The sequence below is a fragment of the Neomonachus schauinslandi genome, chromosome 1 (assembly GCF_002201575.2).
Source record: "Neomonachus schauinslandi chromosome 1, ASM220157v2, whole genome shotgun sequence".
Classification (NCBI taxonomy): domain Eukaryota; kingdom Metazoa; phylum Chordata; class Mammalia; order Carnivora; family Phocidae; genus Neomonachus; species Neomonachus schauinslandi.
This window is the reverse complement of record NC_058403.1, coordinates 93,032,929-93,043,868: the sequence shown is the minus strand read 5'-3', so window position 1 is coordinate 93,043,868 and position 10,940 is coordinate 93,032,929.

Sequence of the window (10,940 nt, the reverse complement as noted above, 5' to 3'; positions counted from 1 at the left end):
GAGTGAACGCGTTCCCCCCCCCCCACAAACTTCATATATTGAAGGCTTAATCCCCCAATGTGATGGTATTTAGGGAGGTAATTAGGTCATCAGGATGGAGCCTTCATAAATGGAATTAGTGCCCCTGTAAGAAGAGACAGGAGAGGGAGATGATCTCTCTCACTGCCAAGTGAGGATACAGCAATAAGATGGCCATCTGCAAACCAGGAATAAGGCTCTTGCCAGACACCAAGTCTGCCAGCATCTCGATCTTCGATTTCACCACTTCTAGAACTGTGAGAAATGGTTGTTTGTCGTTTGAGCCACCCAGACTGTGGTATTTGTTATAGCAGCCCAAACTCACCAACTCAAGCCCATGGGCCAAATCCAGCCTGCCCCTTGTTTTGTACAGCTCTCAAGAGGAGAATTGTTTTTCCATTTCTAATTGTGGGGGGCAGGGGGGATCAAAAGAAGGATGGTATTTAGTGACAAGTGAAAATTATGTGAAATTTAAATTTCATTCTCCATTAAGTAGAGTCTTATTGGAGCACAGCTATACCCATTCATTCATGTTTTGTCGTCTGTGGCTGCTTCTTCGCTACAAGGGGCAGGACTGAGTGGCTGCAACAGACAATATAAGGATTCGCTCACTATGTGGCCCTTTACAGAGAGAGTTTGCTGGCCTCTATTCTAGACCACTGACACCTCCCCTCCCCCGAGCTGGACTCTTTCAGGGTAGTTAATACAGCACACACACTGTCCCATATCCCAACTAGACTGTGATCACTCTCATAGGATCCCATGTGGTGAGACAAAAAATCCAGTAGACCCAGATTTGGAGACGGGGTTCACTACCTTACCAAATGAGCCACCTTGGACAAGTGATTAAACTGTTTCAGGTTTGAGTTTTATAATACGGAAAAGAAGGCGGCAGCAACACCTTATAAAATTGTTGCAAAGTCTTGGGTGCCTGGGTGGCTCAGTTGGTAAAGCCTCTGCCTTTAGCTCAGGTCATGATCTCGGAGTCCCAGGATCAAGCCCTACGTCGAGCTCCCTGCTCGGTAGGGAGTGTGCTTCTCCTTCTGCCCCTCACCCCACTCGTACTCTCTCTCTCAAATAAATAAATAAAATCTTTTTTAAAAAATATTTTATTTATTTATTTGGCACACAGAGATTGAGAGGTAGAGAGCAAGCACAAGGAGGGAGCGTGGGAGAGGGAGAAGCAGGCTCCCCACTGAGCAAGGAGGCCGATGTGGGGCTCGAACCGCAGGACCCTGGGATCATGACCTGAGCCAAAGGCAGCCACTTAACCAACTGAGCCATCCAGGCGCCCCAAATAAATAAAATCTTAAAAAAAAGAAAAAAAAGATTGCTGTGAAGTCTTAAAAGGCCAAATGTAAAGTCTAAAAAAGTCCCCTTGTTTATTTTATAACTTTTTCTCATGGTCTCCCTTCACCTAGATTTGCTCAATAAATGTTATTGAGTATGCCTAATAGTCAATAGGTTTTAAATGCCTGTTGAGGGAATAAATGCTTGAATATTTGGATGAATGAGGCATAAAACTTTATATCCTGAAAATTAGAATGACAACAATGTACGGACCTGCTTTCTCTTTTCTTTGAAAGTAATCTCCTAGAACCAAACACTTTAACTAAGCCAAATAGTGTTGAAACTGAAAAGACAGTCTCTAGTCCTGCAGCCTCTCATCTGCTCTCGCAGTAATCAGTATGCAAATCATATGCTAATCCGTGTTATCTTCCCTTGTATACCTGTGGGCAGCACCATACACAGTCAGCTGTATCTCCCCAGGTGTTGAGTAGTGGAAACACAGAGCATTAAAGCTAGAAGGGACATCAGATGTCATGTGACACAAGCTGGTGAAGAATCCAAGGCAAAAGCAGACTTTGAACCACGATCTCCCATTCTCCCAGTCCAGAGTTTTCTTGTGTTGTGCCACAGAGCCTTACTTCAAGCATATAGGTGCTCAATAAACACTTAAAGATACCATGTACTTTCCATTCTGCCTTTACGCTTTTGTCATTCAGCATTGTGGTACCTAGAATTGTCGTTAGAAGCATGGCTGTGGAATCAGACAGACTTAGATTTGAATAATGGCTCCACCGCTCACGAGCTGTGTGACCTCTTGCAATCCTGTGAGCTCCACCTTCAACATATAACCTCATCCCTGGCCACACCACCATGAACATGCATGAAATCATCAAGATACAAACCGAATCTACGGTTCTCACCATCTCCACTGTTATCTGCCTGGGCCCAGCCACCATCATCTCTTTCCTGGACCGCTGCAATAGGCTCCTGACAGGTCACCCAGCTTCTAGTCTTGCTCCTCTACAGTCTATTTTCCACACAGTAAGGAGGATCATGTCACCGTCCTGCTCAATTCCTCCAATGGCTTCCCATCACATTTAGAACAAGAGCCCAGAGGCTCTTGTCACCTGGTGGTGACAAGAGGGTCACCTGGGTGGTGCAGTTGGATCGTGAGCTCAAGCCCCGGGTCAGTCTCCGTACTCAGCAGGGAGTCCGCTTAAGACTGTCTCTCTTCCAGGGCACCTAGGTGGCTCAGATGGTTAAGCGTCTGCCTTCGGCTCAGGTCATGATCCCAGGGTCCTGGGATCGAGCCCCACGTCAGGCTCCCTGCTTGGCGGGGAGCCTGCTTCTCCCTCTCCCTCTACTGTTACCCCTGCTTGTGCTCTCTCGCTCTCTCTGTCAAATAAATAAATAAAATCTTAAAAAAAAAAAAAAAAGACTTTCTTTTTTTCTCTCCCCTGCACTCTCTCTCTTTCTCTAAAATAAATAAATCAATCTTGAAAGGGAGAAAGGAAGAAAGAAAGGAAGGAAGGAAGGAAGGAAGGAAGGAAGGAAGAGAGAAAGAAAGAAAAAAAAAAAGAGCCCAGAGTCTTCTCTCGCTCTTCTGCTCCAGCTACACTGGCCTCCTTGTTTTGCTTTTCCTCCTTTGCACTTCCTATTTCTGCAGCTGGGAATGCCTTCCCATCACTTTCTTTCCTTTATCCTACTTTTCTTCATAAAACTTGAATGCATCAGACATTATGTTGTGTACATATGTTTGTTTATGACACCCATCAACTTGAAGGTTGTAAGCTCCATGTTTTATTGTTTTGTTCCCTACTGCATTCCTAGTTCTTAAAACATTATGTGCTCAATAAATATTCATCGAATGAATGAAATTACTTACCGTCTCTAATTATGGGTTTCCTGATCTGAAAACTGGAGATATTTACCACAAAGTTATTGTAGAAATTAAATAAAAATGGGGGCGGCTTCTGGCTGGCTCAGTCAGTGAAGCATGTAACTCTTGATCTGAGGGTTGTGAGTTCAGCCCCACATTGGGTGTAGAGACTACTTGAAAATAAAATCTTTCAAAAAAGAAAAGTTAAATAAAAATGAAATAATGTATACAAATGGTAGAGGATAAATAAATGCTCACTAAACATAGCTGTTATGATTGCTCACATTTTTTGTTATTTTGCCACATACTATTATTATTTTTAAAGTAAAGGAAAATATCTTCCTATCCTATTTCCAAAGGTTATGCATTTTTAAAAATTATGAGGCAGTCCTTACTTTTGAAAGTTAGTTAGCATTATACATTTTTTTAACTTGCATAGCTGTATTTAAAATATTTAGTGTTGGTATCTGAGAATAGATTTTTGCCTGCATGCTCCTAATGTATTACAGTGTCTATAGGTTTCACATTAAATCTTTTTTAATTTTATTTTTAAAAATATTTTATTTATTTATTTGTCAGAGAGAGAGTGAGCACAAACACGGGGAGCGGCAGGCAGAGGGAGAAGGAGAAGCAGACTCCCTGCTGAGCAGGGAGCCCGATGCAGGGCTCCAGCCCAGGACCCTGGGAACATGACCTGAGCCAAAAGCAGACGCTTCACCGACTGAGCCACTTCCTATTAAATCTTAATTGTAATGTTCTATTTATGATAGATAAGGCTTTCATAATTACATAAAATGCCAACAGGAGTCAGAACAAAATACATAATAAGGAACAAGCAAAGTTTGTGAGCAGGGAGGAAAAGTTGAGGAAAAGTTATGTGGCAGAAGCATCCAAGGATGCAAAATTTAATTTTAATATTTATCTTCAGTGAATCTGGAATACAAAATTGTGTAAAAAATTTAAATAATGCAGAAATATATATGAAGTAGAAAGTAAAAGTCCACTATAAATCCATGCTTTTTTTTTTAATCCATGCTTTCTATGCCCCCAAATAATCATTATTAACAGCCTATTGTACATTCTTATTGATTTTCTATGCACTGACACACGTGGAAGTATATATATATCTGTTTTATCAGAAATTGTGTTGGACTATACATACCCCTCTGCAACTTTATTCACATAACAATATGTTTCCATGTCAGTGTGCCTCGTTTCTTCCCAGTTCCTCAAACATGCCAAACTGGGCCTACCTCAGGGCCTTCCACAGAACCCTAGAATATTCTTCCCACACTTTTCAAATCTAGTTCCTGGTTTCCCTTTAATTCCCTGTATAAATGCTGTTTATTTATTTTTTATTTATTTTATTTATTTATTTATTTTTAATTTATTTGACAGAGAGAGAGAGAGACAGCTAGAGAGGGAACACAAGCAGGGGGAGTGGGAGAGGGAGAAGCAGGCTCCCGGCAGAGCAGAGAGCCCGATGCGGGGCTCGATCCCAGGACCCCGGGATCATGACCTGAGCCGAAGGCAGACGCTTAACGACTGAGCCACCCAGGTGCCCCTGCTGTTTATTTGGATAGATTTTTCCTGATGAATTAATAGAATTCTCCCCACCATTATTCTCTATAACTACACAATATCTCTGTCTCTTGAGCACATACCACAGTTTGTAATCATGTGTCTGTTCACTTGTTTCCTTGGCCATCTTTTCTCTCTAAACTGTGACTCTCACAAGGACAGGGACTAAACTTGTTTTATTCCTTACTGGATATTCAGTGCCAGGCACATAGTAAGCTCTCAGTAAATAAATGTTGGAAGAATAAATAAACATATAAGTAATGCACCAAAAAAAGTGTATTTGATCTTTCATTTCCTATACATGATGGATAGAGCATTGCCTTCTTTTTTTTTTTTTCCCCAGTTCTTTATTTACTCTTAGTTAAGAAACAATACCATAGTTGTCTTGATTTGTACCTGAGATTTGTTTTAATTAGGTATGGTAAGGTGGCAGACCCAGGGACAACTGCCTTTGAAAGAAGAGTTTATTATTACAGCTTCCACACGGAGGGGGCATGCCACACTATACAGGGCCACATGGGAAAGTACCAGCCAGCTAGGAGGCAGAAAGAGTGAAAGAGAAAGCAAGGCCCAGAGCATGTATTGTGGTTTCTGCAGGAAGGAATGGACAAGGCAGTACAAGAAAGTTTGAGCAAATTTGGGATTGGATAGTTGGAATAATTTTGGCAGGCTCTTGTCTATAATGGCGATCTCTACTTGTCCAATGCCTGGCCCTGGAGTAGTTTAGAGCAGGGGAAACAGGGGCTTGAATATGAGTGAGCCAAAGGAGGTGGTTGGGGATATAGACTTTGGGGGGGTTGGTTTGCATATGAAAGGCACAGTCACAGAGGAGTCATCTGCTATCTCTAGGAATTAGCTAGCCCTGGGAGACCTCCTCTGTCACTAAGGCCACCAAGATGGCAAAGCCTCCCAAGATACACAAAATAAAATGCATGATTAATACATTTCTAATTTAGGTATTATGAAATTCATTCCCTGATCAAAGTCTTCAGATTAATTATAAACCATGATTACTATGTGGTATTTTAAATACACTTATATATTTATGCAAAGCATAGTATGATATGCATTGATTTCAGAATAATTTCTGCTATGATGATTTAATACATATAGTTTATCCAAATAATTTGTGTAATATTGACATATTACTTTGAGTAATGTTTGGGTTATTTATTTGAAATAGTTTTATGGAAATAAAACATTTAAAAGCGGATAAATTTCTCTTAGCCTAAACTATACTATTTAATCTATAAATAAATTACCTCTGTCTCAATATAGTATTTAAGAGCCCAGAAGCAGCCTATTCTTCACAAGAGGTATGGAACATTTTGTAGGAAATTAAATATTTGTGTGTCTGTCTGTCCATCTGTAAGAGTCTTTGTCTAGTTCAATGCAGGAAGCTAGGCAGAGCCTAGCTGGCTAAGTCTTAAGCAATAGTCCTGCTCATTTCTAGATGCGTGCTCTTAGGCAATTCATTTAACCTCTCTGCACACCAAGCTCATCAACAGTAAAGCACAGATAACAGTAATCTTTACCAGATGAGCTTGTTGCGAGAAATCAATTAATGTAAATGTGATTGTATTTGTAAAAGTGTTTAGTAACTGCAGTGCACTATGCACATGTGTTTAGAATTTACTCTTACCAAAATATAATGCAGGGACTCTTTCAGAAGGTTTTTTTGTTGTTGTTGTAATTGTAGAAATGTTCAAAGGCAAGATTAGAGGAGGGAACACTAAAAATTGATTCAGGAAAAGAATAATTCACTGTCTATTTATATAGTGAAATTTCAGATTTGAAGGGTACTTTCCATCAATGAACTTCAAAGAGCTTTGAAATGTTTATTTATTTTCATAATATTTTGAAGTCAGTCAGGCTAAAGTTGTCATCATCTATTCTCTGAAAGGGAAATAAATTCACAGCAAATTCCATAACCGGCTTGAGTCAAAAATAGAGCCAAGTCTTTCAAGTTTACCATGTAGTGCTCAGGCTGGAGATTGTAACTTCCTACCATAAACACCTTTTTTGCTGGAATCATCTAAGATTTGGTTTCATCAAAATACTTAACTGAAACAAGCAATTAAAATATAGAAAATCTGTCATCAAGGGCCACCTGGGTGACTCAGTCCGTTAAGCCGCCGGACTCTTGGTTTTCAGGTCAGGTCTTAATCTCCCCGTCGTCGGGGGAAATCGAGCCCGCATCATCAGACCCACGCTTAGTGGGGAATCCGTTTTCCCTCTCTCTCTAACTCTGCCTCCCCCTACCCCCCACGCTTGCACTCTCTCTCTGAAATAAATCTTTTTTTAAAAAAGAAAATCTGACATCAAATAATTATTAACAATTCATCAGCAAATAGGCCCCGTCAAGTGCCTCTAATATTCAGGCATTTGGTTTACACTTAATGAAGTTAAAAACCTATATCCTCTCCTAAGGTCCCAGAGCTACCATTCTTGTCTACTCTGGGCCACCCTTCCCTCTGCTCTCATCTAAAGAACCAACATCTTCACATTCTTCTTCTCTAAAACATCTGCAGATTTAGAACTAAATCATAGGACCAAGTTCAAAGCTCCTCCTTCGGCTTACAAAGTCTCTATTTTCTGACTCTAAAACGCCTTTCCCTGCTTCCAACTCCCTTTATACTTAAACTCATTAAACTTCTTGCCGTTCAGACACAAGCTAGGCCTTTTCCCTGCTCTGCCTTTGCCCTCAACGTTAATTCCACCTAAAATAGCAATAAGAGGCTGAGGGGAGAAAGAGAAGGCTATGCTTTTTGAACACGGACTGAGTGCCCTGCATACAGTATCCTATCTAATTTGCACAGCAAACCCATGAAGTAGGTTCCTCCATTTTGCTGATGAGGATATTCATTTCAGCAGGATTAAATAACCTCGTTCAAGGTCACTCAGCTAGCGTATGGCAGGACTAGCTTTGGAGCCAAAGTCCAACTCCAAGATCCATGTTCTGGCCTTTTCAGTATGGCTGACTCTCTCCATCCACTGTTGTCTTCGGGCATTATCCTTTAGACTCTGCTCAACGTTTTCTTCTTTTGGCCTACACAGCCTCTCAGATGTAGTTAGCTGCCTAGTACCCTGTTTCTACTCCTCTATGAGTACTTATATTTTTAATTGAGATATAATTTACATAATATAAAATCCATCTGCTTAAAGTTACAACTCATGGGGCCCCAGGCAGGCTCTGTCTGTAGAGCATGGGACTCTTGGATCTCAGGGTCATGAGTTTGAGCCCCATATTGGGGGTAGAGTTTACTTGAAAAAAATAAAATAATTAAAAGAAAGTGTATAACTCAGTGTATATTCAAAATGTTGTATAACCATCACCACTATCTAATTTCAGAACATTTTCATCACTCTAAAAGAAACTCCACGATCATTAAGCAATAGTTCTTCATTACACCTTCTCCACAACCTCTGGTTAGTGGTTACTAATCTGCTTTTTGTTTCTTTGGGTTTGCCTATTCTGGACCTTTTCTATAAATGGAATCCTACAGAGGTGCCTGGGTGGCTCATTTGGTTAAGTGCTTGACTCTTGATTTTGGCTCAGGTCATGATCTCAGGGTCTTGGGATCAAGCCCCGCATCAGACTCCCTGCTCATTGTGGAGTCTACTTGAGGATTCTCTCCCTCTGTCCCTCCCCCCACTCACATGCTCCCTCTCTCTCTCTCAAATAAATAAATCTTTAAAAAATAAATAAATAAATAAAATAAATGGAATCATACAGTATGTGGCCTTTTGTGTCTGGCTTCTTTTACTTAGCTTAATGTTTTCAAGGTTCACTCACGTTGTAATATCTGTCAGTACCTCATTCCTTTTTACAGATAAATAGGATTCCATTTTATGGATATATCAATTTTGTTTATCCATTCTTCAATTAATAGACATTTGGTTTGATTTCACTTTTTAGGTATTATGAATAACACTTTCTTTTTTTACCTTCACACACTTCTTTTTTTTTTTTTTTTAATTCATGAGAGAGAGAGATTGGCAGAGGGAGAAGCAGGCTTCCCGTGGAGCAGGGAGCCCGATGCGGGGCTCCATCCCAAGACCCTGGGATCATGACCTGAGCTGAAGGCAGATACTCAACCGACTGAGCCACCCAGGCGCCCTAACTTCACTAGTTTTTGTGCAGACATATGTTTTTAATTCTCAGTTATATAACTAGGAGTGTAATACCTGGGTCATACTCTCTGTTTTACATCTTAAGGAACTGTTTCTAAAGCAGCTGCAGAGCTTTAGATTCCCACCAGCCATGTGTGAGCGTTCCAACTTCTGCTCATCTTTGTCAACACTTGTTATTATCCACCATTTGATTATAGTCAAACTAGACAGTGTGAAGTAGAATCTCATTGTGATTTAGGGCTGCATTTCCCTAATGACTAATGATTTTTTCATGTTTTTATTGACCATCCTATGTTGTCTTCAGGGAAATATTTATTCAAGTTCTTTGCCCACAAAGAAATTGAGTTATGTGTCTTCTTGTGGTTTAGTTCTAAGAGTTACTTACATATCTGAATACTAGTACCTTACCAAATATAGGATTTGCAAATATATTCTCACATTCTGTGGGATGATTTTTCACTTTCTTGATGGTGTCCTTTGAAATACCAGTATTTTAGGGGGCACCTGGGTGGCTTAGTCAGTTAAGCATCTGACTCTTGATTTCGGCACAGGTCATGATCTCAGGGTTGTGAGATGGAGCCCCACATCAGGCTCTGCGCCGGGCATGGAGCCTGCTTAAGATTCTCTCTCTTCCTCTCCCTCGGCCCCTCCCCCACCAACCCCACCCCTTGCGTGCCCTCTCTCTCTCTAAAAAAAAAAAAAAAAGGAAAGAAATATCAGTGCTTTTAATTTTGATGAAGTTCAATTTATTTTTTTCTTTTGTTATTTGTGTTTCTGGTGTCAATCTAAGAAACCATTGCCTAATCTTAGGTCATAAAGATTTACTATGTTTTCTTCTAAGGGTTTTATAATTTTAGCTCTTACATTTAGATCTTTAATCCATTTTGAGTTAAATTTTGTAAATGGTTTAGGTAGGGGTCCAACTTCATTTTTTGTACATGGATATCCAACTGTTCCAGCATCATTTGTTAAAAACAACTACAATTATTTCCCCCACTTAAATGGCTTGGCTCTTACCACATTTTTTTTTTAAAGATTTTATTTATTTGAAAGAGAGAGCACAAGTGGGAGGGGAGGGACAGTGGGAGAGGGAGAAACAGACTCCCCACTGAGCAGGGAGCCTGATGTGGGCCTCAATCCCAGGATCCCAAGATCATGACCTGAGCAGAAGGCAGACGTTTAACTGACTGAGCCACCCAGGAATCCTCCTTACCACATGTTTTTAAATAAATTTTGACACGTATCTACTACTGTGAACTTGGGGGCAAGTTTTTTTGTATTCCTACCCCCATGTCCAGCGTGGGACTATGACATAGTAAACTGTCAACAAACGTGTTCAATGAATGAAAAGCTGGTTGGAGATTCCTAGTATCGACCAACAAATACCAAGTGCCATAAACTTTGCTGGGTGCTGGGGAAATTTTATACATAAAGAAAGTTCGCAGTCCAGTGAGTTTTTTCAAACCGAAAAGGGTCCAAGAGTTCCCAGAATCCTACAGTTCTAGACCGAAATTGGTCTTGGAAATCATGGACCTCATTTTCTAATAAGAAAAAGCAGACCTTGAAAGGCTGCATAGCAACTTGTGGCCTATCTCATGTAAATTTGCCAAGGGACTCAGGTCTCTTTGAAATTACATTCTCTTACAAGTTAACAAAGGATTTTTTCAGGGAGTCCTTGATAAAGCATTTTTTCAGTTAGTCCTTGATAAAGTCCCTTCCAGATGAAAGACAACTGCTTCTGTTTTATACCACACTTATCTTCTGAGATAACTGCTATCAGAGATTGAAAACAAAATTCCTCCACCCTCACTGCACATAATTATTCCTTTCTCTGAATTTCTATGGATCAGACTTGCTCTTCCACAAGATTAGCAATTTCTTCTGTACTGCCCTATTGCTTTCGATTGTTACATAATCTTGAATTGTTACTTATCACAGGTTTATGTCTGACCCTCCTAAGTAGACTGCTCCAACTAGCCTTAGGGGCAAAAATTGGATTTTATGTTATTGTATGAAATATAGAGCCTTGTATCTAGGG